This window comes from Trachemys scripta, chromosome 9, assembly GCF_013100865.1.
Source record: "Trachemys scripta elegans isolate TJP31775 chromosome 9, CAS_Tse_1.0, whole genome shotgun sequence".
Lineage (NCBI taxonomy): Eukaryota > Metazoa > Chordata > Testudines > Emydidae > Trachemys > Trachemys scripta.
In genome coordinates this window covers 69,282,873-69,301,299 of record NC_048306.1, presented here as the reverse complement: position 1 = coordinate 69,301,299, position 18,427 = coordinate 69,282,873, and the positions used below count along the sequence as shown (strand labels likewise).

The 18,427-nt window shown below is 44.0% G+C and overlaps 1 long non-coding RNA gene across 1 annotated transcript in view; it reads left to right on the top strand.

Annotated features, from left to right (window-relative positions):
• The window catches only part of LOC117883354, a 61,381-nt gene that overhangs the window by 23,585 nt on the left and 19,369 nt on the right, over positions 1 to 18,427 (top strand). The window contains exons 2-3 of the long non-coding RNA XR_004647238.1: positions 10,097 to 10,236; positions 13,759 to 13,959. This is a non-coding gene — a long non-coding RNA (uncharacterized LOC117883354). The remainder of the gene's footprint in view (positions 1 to 10,096; positions 10,237 to 13,758; positions 13,960 to 18,427) is intronic.

The following is an 18,427-nucleotide window of genomic DNA, read 5'->3' as shown; positions in this document are numbered from 1 at the left end:
TATATATTTTTTTTAATGCTCAGTTCTGGGTGTCCGTGCAGATGGAGTCTCAGCAGGTCGGTGCGAAAGGACACATGCAGAGCTCTGCAGAACTACTTGTGCCTCTTTCAACTGGTGCTATTGTTGCCATTTTTTAAAAACCCAGGCAGTAGGCTGGGGTGTCAGCCAGCTGGAATAAAGGACCCAGTCCAGAACGAGAATGGCAGGGTCATAGGAGGTTCTGCTATCTGTTTTGCAGGTGAAGTTGAATTCCTGGTCATTCTGAGTCTGACTCAGGAACCCCTTCTCACTGGCCCCATGAAGAAAGTGCTAGTACCAAAGTCTAGCAGCATAGGTTGGGCAAGCTCTGAATAGAAGAGATAAGAGAGTAGCACATCCTTGGGATCAGCTGTCATTCTCGGGACCAAAAAGTCAACACATAGGGCAACCTAAAGTGGTGCATACCACCTATTAGTAAATAAGAACTGGTACCACCTGGTGTCAGATAGGAGATAAACTGTCTGAGGTACTGCCTGTTATGAGCTGTGGTCCCACATTTCTAACAACTGAATAGGCCTTGCAGCTCTCTCTGGAACCGAAAGAATAGTGATATAAAATCTGATACAATTAATTTGGGTGACTGGCAAACAATAAGGACAGTGACTTTGAAAGAGTGATGCTACACAGCATGAGATAAGTAGCCAGCAGTGCACTAGTAGAAGAGAAAAACCATGTATTTAGCAATGCAGCCACAGAATTTGATGTCTCATAGACTCATAGACTTTAAGGTCAGAAGGGACCATTATGATCATCTGGTCTGACCCCCTGCATGCTGCAGGCCACAATACCGTCCCTACCCCTTCCCTGGACTCTGCTGTTGAAGTCCCCAATCCTGTGTTTTAGTGACTTCAATTGGCAGAGACCCTCCTGCTAGTGATCCCTGCCCCATGCTGCGGAGGAAGGCGAAAAACCTCCAGAGGCTCAGCCAATCTACTCTGGAGGAAAATTCCTTCCCGACCCCAAATATGGCAATCAGTAAGACCCCGAGCATGTAGGCAAGAGTCTCTAGCCTGACCCCTTGTGACGTTATTGACATAAACTGGGACCGTATAGATCATTGTTGCACCCAAATCTTGTATAAAGGGGGTCAAATGGGGTGTCTAGGACAAGGTTATGGTTTACTGGTTATGATTATGCTGTCTATATGTGTGTATCAGTTTTGTAGTTGAAGTTATGAATATTGGCTCTATACTGTCTGTATGGCAAACTTATGCTATGCTTCTGGGTGACATCCCAGACAAGCTGAGATTAGCTCTGCCTAGCCTGCTTGATGGCCCATTAAGGACCATCAGCTATACAATGGACCCATTGAGAGAAGGCAGATAAGCCTTGTAACTCAGCAAAGTATGCAAGGACTGGCCCATGTGACTCCAGACTCCATTTTGCTGTAATTTTCCACAGTAAGAACAAAGAGGTGTTCTTACACCTGGAAAAGACTATATAAGGCTGATGCCTCATCTCCACCTTGTCTTCAATCCTGCTTCATACCTCTGGAGGAACTTTGCTACAAGCTGAAGCTTTGAACAAAGGACTGAGGACCCATCCCAGTGGGGGATGTATTCCAGAGACTTGATTTGAACCTGCAGTTTATTCCATCGCTGCTGCAAGCCTGAACCAAGAACTTTGCCATTACTGTATGTAATTGATTCCATTTAACCAATTCTAACTCTCATCTCTATCTTTTTCCTTTTATGAATAAACCTTTAGATTTTAGATTCTAAAGGATTGGCAGCAGCGTGATTTGTGGGTAAGACCTGATTTGTATATTGACCTGGGTCTGGGGCTTGGTCCTTTGGGATCAGGAGAACCTTTTTCTTTTACTGGGGTATTGGTTTTCATAACCATTTGTCCCCATAACGAGTGGCACTGGTGGGAGTACTGGGAAACTGGAGTGTCTAAGGAGATTGCTTGTGAGACTTGCGGTTAGCCAGTGGGGTGAGACCGAAGACCTCCTAGTCTGGCTGGTTTGGTTTGCCTTAGAGGTGGAAAAACCCCAGCCTTGGGCTGTAACTGCCCTATTTGAGCAATTTGTCCTGAGTTGGCACTCTCAGTTGGGTTCCGCCAGAACCGCATTGTCATACCCCTGTTAGCCATTATACTATTTACCTACCATTGCTTGGTATTCCTTGGCTACTATGTTTTACCATTAAACCATTCCCTCCATAAACTTATCTAACTTAATCTTAAAACCAGTCAGGTCCGTCGCCCCCACCGTTTCCCTCGGAAGGCCGTTCCAATATTTAACCCCTCTGACGGTCAGAAACCTCCGTCTAATTTCAAGCCTGAATTTCCCCACGGTCAGTTTATATCCATTCGTTCTCGTGTCCACATTTGTACTAAGCTGGAATAATTCCTCTCCCTCCCTTGTATTTATCCCTCTGATATATTTAAAGATAGCAATCATATCCCCCCTCAGCCTTCGTTTTGTCAGACTAAACAACCCAAGCTCCTCTAGTCTCCTTTCATACGACAGGTTTTCCATTCCTCTGATCATCCTAGTCGCCCTTCTCTGCACCCGTTCCAGTTTGAGTTCATCTTTTTTAAACATGGGAGACCAGAACTGCACACAGTACTCCAAATGAGGTCTCACCAGCGCCTTATACAACGGAAGCAGGACCTCCTTATCCCTACTAGATATACCTCGCCTAATGCATCCCAAGACCGCATTGGCTTTTTTCACCGCCACGTCACATTGTCGACTCATAGTCATCCTGCGGTCTGCAAGGACCCCTAGGTCCTTCTCCTCTTCCGTTACTTCTAACCAATGCGTCCCCAGCTTGTAACTAAAATTGTTATTAGTCATCCCCAAATGCATCACCTTACACTTTTCACTATTAAATTTCATCCTATTTCTGATACTCCAATTCACAAGCTCATTCAAGTCTCCCTGCAGAATATCCCTATCCTCCTCCGAATTTGCAACGCCTCCCACCTTCGTATCATCCGCAAACTTTATCAGCCCACTCCTGCAATCGGTTCCGAGGTCAGTTATAAATAGATTAAATAAAATGGGTCCCAAAACCGAACCTTGAGGCACTCCACTAGTAACCTCCCTCCAACCTGACAGTTCACCCTTTAATACGACCCGCTGCATTCTCCCCATTAACCAATTCCTTATCCACCTCTGGATTTTCATATCGATCCCCATGTTTTCCAGTTTAACCAATAATTCCTCATCTGGTACAGTATCAAACGCTTTACTGAAATCCAGGTATATTAGGTCCACCGCATTTCCCTTATCTAATAAGTCCGTTACTTTCTCGAAGAAGGAGATCAGATTCGTTTGGCACGATCTGCCCTTCGTAAAACCGTGTTGTAATTTATCGCAATTGCCATTAACCTCAAGGTCCTCAACTAGTTTCTCTTTCAGAATTTTCTCCAGCACCTTGCACACTACAGATGTTAAACTAACAGGCCTGTAGTTACCCGGATCACTTTTTTTCCCTTTCTTGAAAATAGGAACCACATTAGCTATTCTTCAGTCTAACGGGACCACCCCCGAGTTTACAGATTCATTAAATATTATCGCTAATGGGCCTGCTATTTCCCGTGCCAATTCCTTCAATATCCTCGGATGAAGATCGTCCGGTCCTCCCGACTTAGCCCCGTTAAGGCGTTCAAGTTTTGTTTCTACCTCGGATATGGTAATCCCCCATCCTGTATGCTCCTCTGTCACGGTGCTAGTATCTCTAATACCTTCATTGGCCTCATTAAACACCGATGCAAAATATTCATTGAGATATTGCGCCATGCCTAAATTATCTTTAATCTCCTCTCCGGCTATAGTCTTCAGCGGTCCCACTTCTTCTTTCTTTGCTTTCTTCCTTGCACTGGGCATATGTTGCATATGGACTTCCCAGAGCCTCCATAACATACATCCATTTACAGAGCAAAGAGTGGTAATAGTGAGAACCAGGCTCACCTTGCAGAGGAATCAAGTCATACATATGGCGCTGATCACCAGAAAAATGGGACAGCAGTTCTGTGAGTCGGATGGGCACAAGGTACGAACAGACTGTTATTCATAGCCAGGCTGAATAAAAGACTGCTCAAATAAATGCACAAGAATTAGGCAATGCATTGGAGGCAACAGAACAGTTAGCTAGGTGTGGCATTTGTCACAGGTAATAGGGATGTCTGTAATCCCATAGTAGTAGGTCAGAGGGAATTGCACCTGTGGTACTGCTATCCTTGCTTATAGTGCATCTTAAAGAGAAATAATAAAGTTTATTAATTAATGTACAGCATCCACTATAAAGAAGCTGAACAAAATACCCAGCAAATGCCAAAAACCTACCAATACCTGTATGCTTGTCTTGTATTTGTATTTAAGATCTATCTATCAAAGGTACAATACTTATATGGCCCTCATAACCATAGTTTCTGAGTGCCTCACAATCTCTAAACCCATATGACATCCCTGTGATGTAGGGAAGTGTTATCCCCATATTGCAGATAAGGGATTATGGTATGGAGAGGCTAAGGCCTGGATTTTTAAAGGTATTTAGGCATTGCTCCACTCAGCATTGCAAGGCCTAAGTCCCATTGCCCTTCAATGAGACTTTGGTTCCTAAGTCACTTGGGACTTGCAGTGTTGAATGGAGCAATGCCTAAATAACCTTTACTAGTGTGAGCCTAAGTGAGTTGTTCAGGGTCTTATAGGAATTCGGATATAACACGGTAAAGCAGTGCTACGGGGCAGGGGGCTGCGCACTCCAGTGGATCAAAGCAAGTTCGATATAACGCGGTTTCACCTATAACGTGGTAAGATTTTTTGCCTCCCGAGGACAGCGTTACATTGAGGTAGAGGTGTATCTAATCTCAGATTCCAAAGCAGACTTTTCTTGGCATCCTCTGGCCGCAGCAAACTATCATTTTAACTGAATATATCCGTTTGTTGCACTTGATTTAACAGCTTACCTGTGATGGACCAGAAAGGAGAAAAACTATGTAAAGCTCCAACCAAAGTGAACCCGTTTATTCCTTGAAAAGCATGAACAATTGTACATATACATTTTAAAAGCATTATTCTCTGTCATCTGGGCAGAATTCCCGCTCCTGGGTTTTAGTTCCTTAGCATGACACTGGTGGATCTCCATTAGCTCTTAAGGTTGTATGGAAAGCAGTGGTAGTAGGACAGGGCTCAGGCCAAGCTCCATTGCATGCCAGCAGCTGCTGGATTTAAATGCTGCTTTCTGAATGTTCCTGTCATTTGTTCTTAATGCAATCAACAGACGAGTTCTTTGCAGGAGACTACATCTGACCAGGTATTACTCCACTTCTTCCCCAGATTCTTACAAAGTCTTATCAGGTATCTTTTGAGTAACTTTCTCTGATGTTCAAGAGGTCAGGAGAGTCAGCTGAAAAACTAAAGTCTTTGTCTTAGGGCCCTTCTGAACCATCCTGATACTTCGGAAAAATTTTGACCTGGTTCTAAGTTTTGTAGCTCAGGCCCATTTCATATTTGATCCTCTCAGAAGCTTTAGAGTTGCTAATTATCTTATATTTACTTGAATTAATTACCAAAATCATTTCTTCACTAGCAGTGATCTCTCCAGGAGGGAGAATGGTGCCGTTTTGGCGGGAGCAGCTACAGGAATTGCATCCCTGGCATCTCAGACAAATTACAAAATAAGAACTTCTTCCTCACTCTCAGGGAGATTGTTTTTAATGCCTGTGATAAGGTGTGTGGGAAACTGTAGGCAGCAGGGTATTATATTGTGGATGATGTTGCTACAAGCTGTAACTTTAAATGTTTGCATACATTTGACTGCAGAAGCCTCTGTTGCTATGCACTGGCAACACCTGTTCACTTCTTCTGGAATTGTAGGTTCTCAGCTGCTCCAAAAATCAAGCCAGGCATCCAAAATTAGTGGGCACCCCTTGAATATTTGGCACTTAGTCTTCCTCTGTCATAATTCTCTTCATTCCCTACAGCACCACATACAAACTAAAAAAATTTGGACACTGCAAACTCATTCTAGGTTGAGGTAAGTTAAACAGGGAGAAAATATCAAGGCTTTCACGTCTAACTCTGCTGTCTCTGATCTATATTTTGCAGCTAGGAAGCTGGGTAGCAAAGATCAGCCAACATGATGCATATGTTTGTATTCCCATATGTCAGTCTCTCAGACAATTTCTCAGATTAGCTAATGGGAACTAGGCTTTTCAATACAGCTTCTTCAGGGTTCTTATGGAGAGATGTGAATGTACTCCAGAACCTTGCTGAGTGATAGAGGAAGCTCTCAAAGACAAATTTCCACTGCTGTTACTCAGACACACGACCTATATAGGAAGTCAGGAGTCACTCTCAGGTTAAAGAAATCATGATGTGAATTGTTTAAGAGCTCCGCTATTCTTGTGTTTTTATTTATTTTCAAACACACAGTGGCAATGCAACAAAGTTACAGAAACAACAGCCTGAACAATGCTATCTTACCCCTGGTAACTCAAATTTTATGGGCTCTGGGTAGACTTGAAGGAGAAAAGCACAGAATAAAGCAAAGCCAGGGAGCAGTTGTGGAAATGTTCCACAGAATATGGCAATTACACTGGAGTAGAATAGGCTTTACATCCCCACTGCACATGGGGAACCAGAGAAATTTTCTGCACCTTCCCCAGTCACTCTGACCCAGTTTCCCTGCATGTTACCTCATAAGAAGTTTGCATGGAGGTCCAGTTCCATGCTTCACAGGCAGTAGCGGATTTAACATGGAGCCACTGGCGCCATGGAGCCAGGCCCACTCCAGAGGGCCCCCGACCAGGCCTACTCTTCTCCGCCTTCCGCTCTCTCCTGTGGGGGGGCAGAAGCTTGGTGCTCCTGCTGCAGTAGGGCAGCCAAGCTCCCCTTCCCCTGCCTCTTCTCACAGCTTGCTCCCTTCCCCCTCCCTGCTGCCGATCAGCTGTTTGCTGGCAAGAGGGTGGGGGAGGAGCACAGCCGCAGCATGCTCACCTGGGGAGAAGAGGCAGGGTGGGGAGTGGGGGTGGAACGAGCAAACCTACTCTGACTGCAGAGCTGCACAGCCAGGCTGAAAAAAAGAAGGTGCTGCTCAGCTCCCGGGACTTTGCAGCTGGACACCACCTTCTGGATCCTAGTGCTGGTTGAGCTCCCTTCTGTGTGCTGGGAGCCATCCTTCATCTTGTACAACAGTGATTGCCAATGGTGGGGCAGGCAGGGCAGGGGGACAGAGGCAGTGGGGAAGGAAGGGGATGGGATGGGGAGGAGATGGAGTGGTGGGGAAGGGGCCTGGGACGGGGAAGAGAAGGGGATAGGGCAGGGATCGGCAACCTTTGGCCCGCGGCCCGCCAGGGTAAGCCCCCTAGTGGGCCAGGCCAGTTTGTTTACCTGCCGCAGGTTTGGCCAATCGCAGCTCCAGGCAAATGGGGGGCTGCAGGATGAGGGATGTGCTGGCCGCAGCTTCTCGCAGCCCCCATTGGCCTGGAGCGGCAAACCACGGCCAGTGGGAGCCACAATCGGCCGAACCTGTGGACGCGGCAAGTAAACAAACCGGCCCGCCAGGGGGCTTACCCTGGTGGGCCACGTGCCGAAGGTTACCGATCCCTGGGATAGGGGAAACCGGGTCCCAGCATGCGGATCCCCTTGGCAGCAGCTGGGGCTCCCCTGTTAAGCAGGCCCATCAAATCCTCACCCTGACAAGCCCCACCTCCCCTGCATCTGTATCACCCCGATGAGCCCCCCCCAGACATCCTCCCCACTGAGCCCCAACCACCTACACCTAGACCTCCACCCAAATGAACCCTGTAGATATATCTCTGTATTAAGCATCTTCACATAACTTTCATGTGATTTTGTATTATGCCTCTCTATATAACCTTGTATTAAGCCTATCCATATATAGAATAAGATTCCCCCTCCCCACGCTCCCTTAATCAATTGGCATGTTGAATGAATGAGGTATGAATGAGGAAGGCGTGGAACGCAAGCACCTCCAGACAGCTAGTTGGAGAGGGGATGGAAGCCAGACCCAAGGACAATCAAACTTGTCAAGTGGGCTCACTAAAGAAGAGCAGACATATTGACAGCCTCGGGGACGGGAGGGAGTGGCGGTGGAGGGGTGGTTTAGAATCAAGCACCTTCTTTTGGAAACACCCTCTTTGAACAGTACCTTCTTTTGGAAATAACCTCTTTGAACAGGATTGGGACAACACCCAGAAGGAAGCAGCACAAAGGACCAAGGGACACAGATTTTGAATCTGGTATAGATTTGCATGAGAGGGAAGCTGCTATAAATGTGAGGTGTCTTGCAGAGGACCATGGGTCTTGTCAACATCGGAGCATTGATCCAGATAGGCAGAAGCCCGGCTACATCGCTTCTCTATCTAACTCCCCTGGCCAGTGAAGTTAAGGGGAGCAACTAGTTGGTAACAACAACGAGACGGAGTGTGTGTGTGTGTGTGTGTGTGTATGTGTGTGTGTGTGTGTGTGTGTGTGTGTGAGTGTAATATAGATCATATGCATATGATACAGTGTTGATTGATGCATGTATTACCAATGAATGTGGCGTTTGCCTTATTCCCCCTGAAAAGATCCTGTGCAGTACTTTAAGTACCACAACCCCCCTCCCCTGCACCCAGACTCCCCCACCCCACCCCACTGAGCTCCAACCACTTTCACTTGGTCCCCCCTGCAGACTCCCATTGCCCCTGCACCTGGCACATCCCTGTACATCCAGATCCCCCACAGAGCTGCTTGCACCCAGACTGCCCCCCCCACCTTCTGACCCCCTCCCCACAGAACCCTCTTACCCCCATCTGGATACCCCCCACACTAAGTCCCTCTGCACTTGGATCCTGCTGCTGGGCTGAGCCTCCCTGCCCACATCTGGTGCGCCTGGCACAAAAGGGGCAGGGCCCCAGGCTGTTTCTGTGTCAGGCATTGCCCTTGTGCTGGGTCAGGTTCAGTCTCACTGCCAAGTCTCTGTCCCAAGGGGGTGGGGGAGGCTGCAGGGTATTCTCCCACTGCCATGGTGGAGCTTCCACATTTATTTATTATTAAAAAAAAATCAGAATTTTAAAATATTATGCACAGAACTTGATGCAGAATTCCCTCAGGAATATGGGGCGCTGTACAGCTGTGATGGTGGGATTGTAAAGGGGGTGCTGGACAGTAGGGGATCTGTGGGTGGGGTAGCTGGGCAGGGGGTATGGTGTGCAGGGTGCTGTGCAGTTGTGGTGGGATGTCAGCGGGCGGGGTCTCTAGGCAAGGGGTGCTGGGCATAGGGATCTGTGGGGGAAGTCTCTGGGTGAGGGGGCACTGGCATAAGAGCAGGGCACTGGGCCCGGGGCCAGTGTGGAAGGGGCATGCTGGCAATACAGGGCTGGGTGGGCCAGTGTGCATCTAGCAGTTTGGGGTTTGTAAACAGTGCCTTTGTGCTGGGCTGATTGGGGCCACTCCTGCTGTGCTGCATCTCATTGCCCCCAACCGGCCCCTCGCTCTGCGGACTGCCCCCCATCACATGCCCTATTTCCCCAATGGGGGCCCTTAAATATGTTTGGCGCCAGGCCCCAAAAAGTTAATCCGGCCCTGTTCACAGGGTGTGCTAATTCCCTGGTTGTCCCATGCACAGCCGAATTCTGCCTCCCTCTCTTCTTGGACAGCAAAACCTGCTCCGCTGCTATCTGGCTCCCCATAGCCACAGAGATAAGGACAGGAATTGCCTGTGCATGTGTCATAATGATGGGAAACAACAAAGGTAAAAAGAAAAGCACAGTTTGCCCCACAGTGTGTGTTGCCTAACAGATTCCTGTGGGTATTCACCCTCCTCCTCCTCTCTCTCTCTCTCTCTCAATGTGAGAGTATCCTCTTACTGGTGCATAGCTGAATTAATCTTGATTCACACTAGAGCTGATCAAAAAATGGGGATTTTCTCCATGGAAATTTTTTTTTCTAAAATGAAAATAATTTTTTTTCATAGAAATGTTCTATGGAAAACTTAGAATTGCCAGTGAAATTACACCCCATAATATTTAGATTCTGAAAGTCCTCCCTTATGGAAATTGTCATTCAGATGCCTCTTGTTCTCATTCTCCTCTATAGGTTGGACTCCCCCAATTGTATTCCATCTCCCATGATGCACTACAGCCATAGGATTGCCATGATGCACTGCCTCCCCTCTTAAAGAGTAAAGACCGTGGGTGGTGTGAAAGCGAAGAGGAGAGTCGTCACGTTTGCAGCAGGTTGGAAACCGTTTTCTAGCTCCATCTCCCAGAGAGGTACCACATTTTTCAGGACACTGTGTCCTGAATAAGAGAGGTTGCATTTTGACCCCAGTAACACTGGCTGACATTGGCACCCACTTTCTGGTGCATGTGGGTGGTTGTCTCACCATTGGGACTGCATGATCTTAGTTTTAGTTCCCCCTACTTACACAGCTCCGAATATTTCACAAGGTCTCAGCTCCTTTGCTCCTGGCTATTGTGGCATCAATGATTTTTTTTCCTCTTATGGTCATTTGTGCATGAAGTCATCTCAAAATTCTCTCCCAAATAACTTATGACCTAAACTGCACTCACTACATTAGATATCTCTCCCCCTGGCCCCCTTGAAAAAAAATTCCCAGTCTACCTAGTTCCCTTATTAACAACCTAGAGTGAGGGTTAGTGTAAGAGAATCTCTTAAAAGCTGTTCTGCTGGAACACAAATGGGTACAAATGTGCCTCACCACAGTGTACTTCTCAGTCTGAGACTTGCACCTCGATAGCATGGAACACACTGATCTGATCCATTCCTGTCACCTTCAAATATAAACCTGCTAGAACAGATAGTTCTGCACAAAGCCATCCCACACTCCCACTAAGTGCTAACTAATAGGATAGTGCTGGGAAGAGCACACAGTAAAGCAGCAGTGTGTTCCATTATTTTGTAAATGATCTAGGGGACAAATGAGACACCAACCCAGTTCAGGTCTATGCAGATTATGGAGGCTTTTCAACAGAGAGAACATACAGCTCACTGCATGGGGCATGTGGGGGAAATAAATATCATCGTAAAAATATATATATATATATATCCCAACTTCCTTCTCCTTGGGAAGATTTCTGCTGACTTACCTAAGAATCCAAGAGAGGAGTTCTGAGAATTTCTCAGCCTTTTGGCCCTGATTCTTGAACAGATGAAGGTAGGAATGGAGTAGCCCAGTGAGCGCATAGGGGGGTATTTTCTCCTCTCAACTCCTGATGGGTCATTCCATTCCAACTCTCTGAAGCACCATACTTCAGATTGCAGTATGTTTTAATATAGGTGTGTAGATGCACAATTTACAGTAAAGATGCAAAAGAGACCACACTTAATAAGCAGCCATCTGTCCCAAGAGACTGCTTCAAAGTATTTCCAGCCATATGGGCCAGATTGTCTGGTGTGGTCAGCTGCTTTGTGTCACCGTCCTGGCATAAACTAACCCTGCTGCTGACATAACACACATGCAGAGGGTCACTTTAGCACTCTGGGGCCTAGTAGGGGGAGGCTGAATGGCTGGAAGAGGGGGAGGACATGGCTAGGATGCCACTCTACCACACTGATCCTCAGCTGTGCTCTTGCCCTATGGGGCATTTTCACCCAGTATAAATTAGAGCAGCCTTTCCTTGGGGACATCTGCCTGGCATAGACACAACACCAGGACTGGAAGAGTGTCAGATTTGATTGTGTTTTTGTTTTTACTGCTGGGAATATGTGATCTTAATTTTAGTTTCCCCTACTTAGTCATTTCTGAACCTTGCCCCCCCCCCCCCCCCCCCGCCCTTGCTCTTCAGCAGGATTAGATCCTTTAGCTTCACAGCACAGACCTCTGCCATTTGAGCTAACAAAGTAACTGATAGCAGTAGAAGGGTCTCACGCTCCGTGTGGACCAGCCACTAAAGGGAGATGAGGCACATGTTTTGCCAGTGGGTTTCACAGGCATTAAATACAGCAGAGGAACATTGGAACTCAATAATCCTGGTTCCAGAGTCTGAGAGGAACATTCTCTCGTGATCACAGATTCTTCTGCCCCAAGCCTCCCACTCCCACCAGGAGTATAGTGGGAGTTCTGAGAGTCACTGAACCAAGCTGTAAACCTTGCATATAACGGAAACCACTTTCAAGCCAGGAGGTATGGCTGCACCCCTAGTTCCAGCACTTATGATCCCCACTTCTCCTTTCCCTGGCACCTTCCGTCTGTACTTGTCCCAATCTCTCCCCCATGCTTTGTTTCAGTCTGCCATCTCGCCACCCTCAAGCCTGGCTCTGTGCCCCTCTGCATTTCAGTTTGGTTATTTCCTCCTCTGCCTGGGCACCAGTAGTGAGAGTACTGAGAGCACAGGAGAGGCCGTCTCCCTGCTGTCAGTTCCTGTGCTCTGTGCTACACTGGCTCCCTGGCAACCAGGAGGAGCAATCAGAAGGAAAGTCCTGTTCAGCTCATGCAGCCCCAGGTTGCAGCATGCTCACTCATACTCTCAGGATGGCACATAGGAGCTATGAATTGGTGGAGCATGATCAGTGCAGATGGACTCTTCAAAGAAGTAAGCCGCCAAACTAACAAGTCTCTACTAAGCAAGTGTAAATTGAGATTTTTCAGAAGGGGCTTATAACATGGCCAAATTCGGGTGAATTTTCAGAGTGCTAGCAAAAGGCATATCTCTGACCTCAGGGCAATGCCCCTGCCAATTCAAAGTTCCAGCTCCAAAGCACAAAGGCACTAGAGGTTCTCAATGAAACAGTTGTAGATTTTTTTTTTTTTAACACAGAACAAAGTCCTATTTCGAACCTCATTCCAAGAAATCGCTTTTCTGTTTTTGCTGAAATTTTTCAAAAATACTCAGCCTGAGGCATGGGAAATTTCAGCCCAAATGGTTCAAGTTTGTCAAATTATAAGAAACTGAAAACAGATTCTTATCATGGGGAATGGTGGGTAATTTTAACTAGTCATTGCTATCTGCCCCATTTTTATAAATCACATCCATAGAATAAGACTGTTTGGTGCAGTATAAAAGTTTTGGGATGGGTGTAATATAAGTGGTAGAGCACAGGTGAGTTTTGCAGGTTCACACAAATATATTCTTTATATAGCACATTACAGAAAATTATTTTAGAAAGTGTTAAACCATTTTTATTGGGGTTATTTTTCATATCCCTCTGCCAGTAAACCAAGTGCCTTAGTTGTTATCACAATGGTACAAGATTTTCAGGGAGCCATAAAATTGATCCCAAGTAACCTTTTATACCTAAAAATATTAACTCTTATCTTGACATCTCCCTGGGCTAAAAGCTGGGAATCTTCTCCATCCAGTGGTACATGGTTTCTCTTCCTAACCCATGATATAGCAGATTTTCAAGTAGTAATATATATATATATATACAAGTTGCTACTGTCCCAGGATTGAATCGTATCTATCCTGGCCTGCGGATTGTGGAGAAAATTCTACATTTGTGTGTAGAAGGGTGAAAATTTCCATTGGCAATTTGATTTTAATAAATGGTGGTTGTTTGGAGCAGCACAGTGGGCTATACTGTTACTCTAAGTCTAGGGAGATGGGAACAGATTCATTATACAGAAATCTCCTTCTTTAGGATGTTCTAATGGGTTTTACATCTGATGCCCTTTCAGTTTACTTGTCTAACTAGATAAAAGTTTTGATAGAAATATTAATTTGTAAAGTTGCTGATGGCTCAGAAAAGTATGGAGAATGTAGTATCATCCATTTTATGCATTTCTTTTTCTTCAGCCATTACTATTGTAAGGATTCTACAAAAAGAGGAATTTTGTTTGTTCCAAGAGGTCATCTGCTTCTTCTCCTTATTCCTCATCTGAACTGAATGATGTCAGAATCCAGAGATGTAAGATGAATTTTCCTAGCCAATTTCCAATCTGAAAGGCTCCAAAATAGAACAGCAATATTTGACTCCATCTAAACTCCATTCCACAGGTACATGTGATTTGGATGCAGCATACCGAATGCAGCTGTATTGCTTCATTCATGTATGTGACACCTTTGGGTTTTCCTTCACTTTTGTATATTTCAGAATAAGATACAAACAAGCCTTACCATAGTATGCTCTGTATGTGTGCATGGATATACACAGGCGGATAAGAAACAAGTTGTTTGCGACAGTTGTGTGTGATGTATACTAAAGTTGGGCCTAATCCTTAACACAATTACTGCCAGAGAACAGGCAAAATTGTCCATGCAGCTAGTCTGCATAAAAGTGTTGTCATACTATTGGTACTTCATCCTCATCCCCCCAACCCTTGCTTGTTTGTTTTCATGCACCAGTGGCATGTTGTCCTTATCTTAGGTTGTTTAGCTTTTTAGGGCAATAATTTTTTTACTACATGTTTTTAACATGCCTAGGACTATTGGGCTCTAACCCTGAATTTCGGCTTGTGTGCTGCTGTAATGGAAATAATAATAAGCATAGTGAGTTACATGCAGTCCCAAATGGAATCGATGCAGCTCTGCTAGCCAATAACTACATTTGTGCATTCAACTGTTGGCAAAGTTGTTCCATTAATTGGTGACCAAGGAGAGATGGTTCCGTACAGTGTATTTAAAACAACCTATCACAAGTACCCTAAACCACACCAATAAGTGAGGCATTTCTTTGCAATACAGCCACTGCACTCCTAAGCACTGCTCTGTTTGTTATACATTTGGGGATATGTAAATATAATTAATTCCATTTGGGTTATGCTAATGTGTGTTTATTGAGGAGTCCAACTTCAGAAATCCTCAGAGAATAAGAGAAACAGGTGCTTTCCTGTAACACTGCAAATTCTGTTGGAATTTCTTCCTTCCTTCCCTTTGGGCTTAATATGCTAATGCTGTGATACCATAGTGATGGCAACATTTATAACAAGAAATTATACTAATACAGCAAAAGTACAATATTTTTGCAGGATTATTAGAGAATAACTGGTTGTGTATGAAATGGCTTCCAATGTTGAACATAACTTTCTATCACAGGCAGCTACAGTTATTTATGATAGCAATATAGCTGCTGTTTATTATTGGACAAATTTCTCATACACAAAACATAAAGAACATAAGCTTTCTTTGGAATCTCCTTAGTAAATAACAGAGGAAAGTTTTGGAGTTTCAGAAGTTCAGTCCCTTAGGATAAAAAAACAACAACCCAAAGCTATAAATCAGACCTTACTAATATGAGCGCTTCTTACCCTGTTTCCCCGAAAATAAGACATCCTCCGAAAATAAGGCCTACTTACAGTTTTGCCTCTCGTTGTAATATAAGGCATCCCCCCGATAATAAGACCTCCCCGATAATAAGGCATCCACCGATAATAAGGCATTTTTCATTTCTGAAAAATAAGACATCCCCTGAAAATAAGACCTAGCGCATCTTTGGGAGCAAAAATTAATATAAGACACTGTCTTATTTTCGGGGAAACAGGGTATTAGCATCATAGTTTTCAAATAAACAATGTGTCTAATAAGCAGTTACTCTGGGATGTAAACTGGAAATGGAACCTATTGGTAGGTAACATAACACTAAAATCTGTCAGTAAAACAAATATTGTTTTGCTTCAACAGCTCTGATTTTTACTCATAGAGAACAGAGCTTTCTAGGCAGTTTTAGGGGCTAATGTTTGATAGACATGTTACAGCACTTCTCTGTTTACATGACCGTATCATGTTATACGGAGTCTTTAACCTTTACAGTTATTTTAATGTTATAACAAAAATAAGCAAGAGAGCATTATTTAGTTAATTTAAAAGTAATCTTCTATGAGCATTTGGATCAAATAATAATAAAAAAGCATAGCAAAATGTATCTTCTATATAGTCTTGTAGACCTGAGGAAGTGTGCTGGAAGTGATCTTTTAAAAGTTTTTTCACAAAATAGAGACCAACATATAAAAATTCAGAATGCTCGTACTTCCTCTGGGGTTTCTAAGGAAATGGAAGCTACATTTTAATTTCATTTTTGCTTTACATATTAAAATATAAAAAACAAGAAACCCATTGCAGCAGCATGAAATGTAAAACAATAATTTATTGGAAATATATTAAAATATTGGATCATTTTCCAGTAATGTTTATTATTTCAAAGTTGTTTGTGTACAGAATTTACCTGTCATTGGAAAACTCTGTATACTCTCTTGGATTCTATTAACACAATTATTTTCCAGAAATCACACTCTCTATCTCTGGGTAAACAGGGATACTAGGTATTCCTTTCAATCCCAAGGTGATTGTTGTTCATTTTAGTTTATTTATAGCTTTGAAGAAAAGGGATAATTTTTTAAATGCAAATCTTGAGCCATTCTTATCTTTGTTTCATTTGGGACTGACATCATTTTGTGAAAACGCAAAGAATGTATAGTAAGGCGTAGAGTGGGAAGAAGATCTTTGCAGAGAGATGATTAATGGTGTGTAAAAGAAGGAAAACAATTATGTAATAAATACAACCCATGAGATGCAAAGTGAAGAAAGCATCACAGTGCAGACTGTGAACAGGCCCCAAAAGCAAGAATATCGGTCTCTTAAAGATATATTCTTTAAGCAAACAGAAGATACATAGGATATCTCCTTTCATAAAGTCTGTATTTTATAAATCATTACATGGAGAATTTAAAGGTCTAAATGTTTATAAACTCAAAAGAACATCCGTACTCCTGTATAGTACAAATAGTACAACAGTGTTAATTTACATGAAGTGGGAAAGATGTGTGGGCTAATGGGTCAGTTTGCTTTTTTACTTTTGCAAACTACGTGATTTCTGCCTCTCTTTGGTTTTGTTTTGTTCCATTTAGCTGTTCTCAGCTACATAATTGTTCTTTTAGCCTGTAAATATTATGGTCAATCTCCAGCAAAGTTTAGATGAGGCCAGTCTAATGTAAACAAGTGTGTCCATGCCAAATAATGAGAGTAAGCATAGCCTCTCTTGTGATATTTCTTTCCTCCTTTTCCCAAATGTCCCTTGATTGCAAGAGCATTGCAAAACCTGTCACAGTAGCACACAGTTCTGAGCTCAGTTTGACTGTCCATCTGGTATTTAATCTTGATGTTTGATGCAGGAAACATTCAGTAAAATGCAATGCGGAAATGGAAATAAGATAGTTTCGGGGATGTGTCCTGCCTCCTGCAGACAAGGTCCCTGATCTGCCACATGCATCCACACAGATGAGAAGCACCATCTGTAAGATGAACATGGATGCAATGTAGTTTTCTTCCAATACGTCAGGGGGTTCAGGTTCCCCTTTCTCTACTATTGCCTAGTAACCTCCCACTCTGTCCCCAGTCCCTGAGTCTCCTTGCTCATCCTGTTGACCTGGTAGCCTTTCTTCATTAGGTCCTTAGTGTCTGAGTCCCCTGCTTCTCCCTCCAACTGTGGCAACTCAACTCCAGTACCAGGTCTCTTCCCCTTCCTCTGTCCCATTTCCCGTGCCTGCCCCCCAACCCCACTCCGGTCCGTGCTTATCAACATCCATATCTGTTTGTTAGCTGTAGGACACTGATGGTCACTGTTTGGTGCAAGATATTCACTACAAATATGGAATCTTCACATCCTTATTAGTCCCTAAGGAGCTAAGGTGAGAGGAGTCTGACATTTTCCATTACCTAGGGGAGAGAAAGGAGTCAGGCTGTTCTCTTCTCCCCCTCTCCCCCCCAAGAAATGTATCTATTTTTGAATGCAGAGTACTTTCCCTGCCATGGAACCCGAAACAATGTTCATTCACTGACTCTCTGTCTCTGGAGGATTTTTTCCCTGAGCTTAAGAGGCGAGTGTTGTGGTGAGTTGCAGCATGCTTGGCTAAAAACTATTTTAAATAGCAGGTAAAAATATAACCCATTTATAGGCACATCTCAGCTTTGGGGGCATATTCAAATATTTTCCACCAGCACAGCCCCTCCATGTTTACATTCAGAGTTACTGTAGAATTGATCATAATGGCTATTGGGGGGAGAATCCAGATGCAGTATATTAACAACAGATGAGTTATTCTGTATTTCTTGTGTAGGAAGCCAAGCTATAATTTCAAACTTTCCTTCCTTCTCTTAAGGGTGCTTTTATACTTCTTTTTTTTTCTTCTTCTTCTTTTTTTTATATAAAAATCCTTTAGTCACTACATTATTAAATCTGCTCTGTTGCCTGTTTATTTATTGGTAAATGCTTTCAGATTAATCTTTCCTTCTTGGGAAATGATCTTTCTAAAAGCTGGGCAAGAGCTAAGGAAAATCCACTAGACTGGATCTCTCCTCTTGTGGCCTATGGGAGAATGTGGTGCAGAAACAATTTTTCCTCTAACCTATAGATTTTATGGGACAAATACAGCCATTAGGTAAATGTGATTAACGTCTTTCAGTTCAGGGGAGATGCTTTCACTAGGACTGAATATAGCCTGTGTCTTTACCTTAACCCATTTCTCAGTTC